At 35.8% G+C, this 4,476-nt stretch overlaps 1 non-coding gene across 1 annotated transcript; it reads left to right on the forward strand.

The window, feature by feature from the left end:
• Window positions 1-1,195: 1,195 nt before the first annotated feature.
• Window positions 1,196-1,303, forward strand: LOC112773676 (small nucleolar RNA R71). The gene has a single exon (XR_003188214.1). It is a non-coding gene; the product is annotated as a small nucleolar RNA R71 (small nucleolar RNA).
• Window positions 1,304-4,476: the final 3,173 nt, after the last annotated feature.

Below are 4,476 nucleotides of genomic sequence, written 5' to 3' on the forward strand. Positions count from 1 at the left end.
TGAGGTTTATTCCTGAACCAAGGTCACACAGAGCCTTAAAGACCATGGTGCCTATGGTGCAGGGTATTATGAACTTTCCAGGATCCTGTCTCTTCTGAGGCAATGTCAGTTGATCCAGATCACTTAGTTCATTGATGAACAAGGGAGGTTCAACTTCCCAAGTATCAATGCCAAATAGTTTGGCATTCAGCTTCATGATTGCACCAAGAAACTTGGCAGTTTGCTCTTCAGTAACATCCTCATTCTCTTCAGAAGAGGAATACTCATCAGAGCTCATGAAGGGCATAAGGAGGTTCAATGGAATCTCTATGGTCTCTAGATGAGCCTCAGAGTCCTTTGGTTCCTCAGAGGGAAGCTCCTTATTGACCACTGGACGTCCCAGGAGGTCTTCCTCCTTGGGATTCACGTCCTCTCCTCTCCTCACAGGTTCGGCCATGGCGCTTATGTCAATGGCCTTGCACTCTCCTTTTGGATTCTCTTCTGTATTGCTTGGGAGAGTACTAGGAGGGATTTCAGTGATCCTTTTACTCAGCTGGCCCACTTGTGCTTCCAGATTTCTAATGGAAGATCTTGTTTCATTCATGAAACTTACAGTGGCCTTAGATAGATCAGAGACTAAGTTTGCTAAATTAGAAGTATTTTGTTCAGAGTTCTCTGTCTGTTGCTGAGTGGATGATGGAAAAGGCTTGCTATTGCTAAACCTGTTTCTTCCACCATTATTAAAGCCTTGTTGAGGCTTTTGATCCTTCCATGAGAGATTTGGATGATTTCTCCATGATGAGTTATAGGTGTTTCCATAAGGTTCACCTAAATAATTCACCTCTGCTATTGCAGGGTTCTCAAGATCATAAGCTTCTTCTTCATAAGAAGCCTCTTGAGTACTGTTGGATGCAGCTTGCATTCCATGCAGACTCTGAGAGATCATATTGACTTGCTGAGTCAATATTTTATTCTGAGCCAATATGGCATTCAGAGTATCAACTTCAAGAACTCCCTTCTTCATAGGCGTCCCATTACTCACAGGATTCCTTTCAGAAGTGTACATGAACTGGTTATTAGCAACCATGTCAATGAGTTCTTGAGCTTCTGCAGGCGTTTTCTTTAGGTGAATGGATCCACCTGCAGAAGTGTCCAGTGACATCTTTGATAGCTCAGATAAACCATCATAGAATATATCCAGGATGGTCCATTCTGAAAGCATGTCAGAAGGACACTTTTTGGTCAACTGTTTGTATCTTTCCCAAGCTTCATAGAGGGATTCACCTTCTTTCTGTCTGAAGGTTTGAACATCAGCTCTAAGCTTGCTCAGCTTTTGAGGAGGAAAGTACTTGGCTAAGAAAGCCGTGACCAGCTTATCCCAAGAGTTCAGGCTGTCTTTGGGTTGAGAATCCAACCATAATCTAGCTCTGTCTCTTACAGCAAAAGGGAAAAGCATGAGTCTGTAGACTTCAGGATTTACTCCATTAGTCTTAACAGTATCACATATCTGCAAGAACTCAGTTAAGAACTGAAAAGGATCTTCAGATGGAAGTCCATGAAACTTGCAGTTCTGCTGCATCAGAGAAACTAACTGAAGTTTCAGCTCAAAGTTGTTTGCTCCAATGGCAGGAATGGAGATGCTTCTTCCATGTAAATTGGAATTAGGTGCAGTAAAGTCACCAAGCATCTTCCTTATATTATTATTATTTTCGGCTGCCATCTCCTCTTCCTGTTCGAAAATTTCTGAAAGGTTATTTCTGGATTGTTGTAATTTAGCTTCTCTTAATTTTTTTTTCAGAGTCCTTTCAGGTTCTGGATCTGCTTCCACAAGAATGTTCTTATCCTTGCTCCTGCTCATATGACAAAGAAGAAGGCACAGAAAAATAATAATAATAATAGAGATCCTTTATACCACAGTATAGGGATCCCTGTGTGAGTAGAAGAAGAGGGGGAGACAAATAATGTAATATAATAGAAGAAACACAACTGTGAGGAGGCTAGAGATGTGAGATGAGATGTTAGGATATGAATGAATAAATAGAATAAGATGGGAGAGAGGGAATTTTCGAAAATATTTTTGAAAAAGAGTTAGTGATTTTCGAAAATGGTTTTTGAAAAATGTTAGTAATTTTCGAAAATTTTTTTAAAATAAAAAATAAAAATAAAAATAATTAGTTAATTAAAAAGAAATTTTTGAAAAAGAGGGAAGATATTTTCGAAAATTAGAGAGAGAGTGTTAGTTAGGTAGTTTTGAAAAAGTTAAGAAAAAAACAAAAAGTTAGTTAGTTAGTTGAAACAAATTTTGAAAAGATAAGAAGTTAGGAAGTTAGAAAAGATATTTTGAAATCAAATTTTTGAAAAAGATAAGAAGATATTTTTGAAAAGATATGATTGAAATTAGTTTTGAAAAAGATTTGATTTTTAAAATCACAATTAATGACTTGATTCACAAGAAATCATAAGATATGATTCTAGAACTTAAAGTTTGAATCTTTCTTAACAAGCAAGTAACAAACTTGAAATTTTTGAATCAAAACATTAATTGTTATTGTTATTTTCGAAAATTTGGTATAAAAATAAGAAAAAGATTTTTGAAAAATATTTTTGAAAAATTTTCGAAAATAACTAAGAATTTTGAGAAAGATTTGATTTTTGAAAAAGATTTTGAAAAAGATAAGATTTTCAAATTGAAAATTTGATTTGATTCATGAGAAACAACTTGATTTTAAAAATTTTTGAAAAAGTCAACTCAAATTTTCGAATTTAATGAGAGAAAAAGGGAAAGATATTTTTTTTGATTTTTTGAATTTTTATGAAAACATGAAAATTATGCAATGCATGAAATTTTTAGATCAAAACAATGAATGCATGCAAGAATGCTATGAATGTCAAGATGAACACCAAGAACACTATGAAGATCATGATGAACATCAAGAACATATTTTTGAAAAAATTTTTAATGCAAAGAAAACATGCAAGACACCAAACTTAGAATTCTTTAATGCTTACGCACTAAGAATTCAAGAATGCATATGATAAACATGAAAAGACACAAAACAAAAAATCATCAAGATCAAACAAGAAGACTTACCAAGAACAATTTGAAGATCATGAAGAACACCATGAATGCATGAAATTTTCGAAAAATGCAAGATGCACATGCAATTGACACCAAACTTATAACATGACTCAAGACTCAAACAAGAATGCAAAAAAATATTTTTTTTTTGATTTTTATGATTTTCTAATTTTTTTTGGATTTTTATTTTATGTTTTTCGAAAAATAATTTTGAAAAAGAAAATAAGGATTCCAAAATTTTTAATATGAATTCCAGGAATCTTATGCTCTAAAGCTCCAATCAAAGGGTCAGGCATGGCTTAATAGCCAGCCAAGCTTTAGTATGTAACTCAGACATGACACGCCTGACATTCCTTACATTCAACAGCCAATTGGCTAAGAGAGATAAAGAAGCTCTTCTCTTGAGTATAAGAATTGAGACATGGCTTTACAACCAGCCAAGCTTCAACATGCTCCATGAAACACTAGAATTCATTCTTAAAAATTCTGAAAGGAAAATATATTTTTGAAAACATTTTTATTTTAAAAAATTTTTTTTTCGAAAACAAAGGAAGAATTTTTTGAAAGATTTTTGAAAAATTTTTTTGAAAACAAGACAAAAAGAAAATTACCTAATCTGAGCAACAAGATGAACCGTCAGTTGTCCAAACTCGAACAATCCCCGGCAACGGCGCCAAAAACTTGGTGTTGTTGCCGGATCAAACTTGACACTGATGTTACCGGACCAAAAGCTTGCCGAAAACTCAAACAATCCCCGGCAACGGCGCCAAAAACTTGGTGCACAAAATTATGATGTCCAGGCTCGAACAATCCCTGGTAATGGCTCCAAAGCTTGGTGCTTTGATCTTAATTCATAATTGTCACAACTTCGATACAACTAACCAGCAAGTGCACTGGGTCGTCCAAGTAATACCTTACGTGAGTAAGGGTCGAATCCCACGGAGATTGTTGGTATGAAGCAAGCTATGGTCACCTTGCAAATCTCAGTCAGGCAGATATAAAGTGATAATGGAGTTTTCGAAATTTAATAATAGAATAGGGATAGAGATACTTATGTAATTCATTGGTGAGAATTTCAGATAAGAGAATGGAGATGCTTTTCGTTCCTCTGAACCTCTGCTTTCCTGCTGTCTTCATCCAATCAGTCTCACTCCTTTCCATGGCTGGCTTTATGTGATACATCACCACTGTCAATGGCTACTTTCGGTCAACTCACGGGAAAATGATCCAATGCCCTGTCACGGCATGGCTAATCGTCTGGAGGCATCACCCTTGTCAATGGCTTCATCTTATCCTCTCAGTGAATAATATGCTCACGCACCCTGTCACGGCACGGCTATTCATCTGTCGGTTCTCTATCATGCTGGAATAGGATTTACTATCCTTTTGCGTCTGTCACTAACGCCCTGCAATCGCGA

This window comes from Arachis hypogaea, chromosome 18 (assembly GCF_003086295.3).
Source record: "Arachis hypogaea cultivar Tifrunner chromosome 18, arahy.Tifrunner.gnm2.J5K5, whole genome shotgun sequence".
Taxonomy (NCBI): domain Eukaryota; kingdom Viridiplantae; phylum Streptophyta; class Magnoliopsida; order Fabales; family Fabaceae; genus Arachis; species Arachis hypogaea.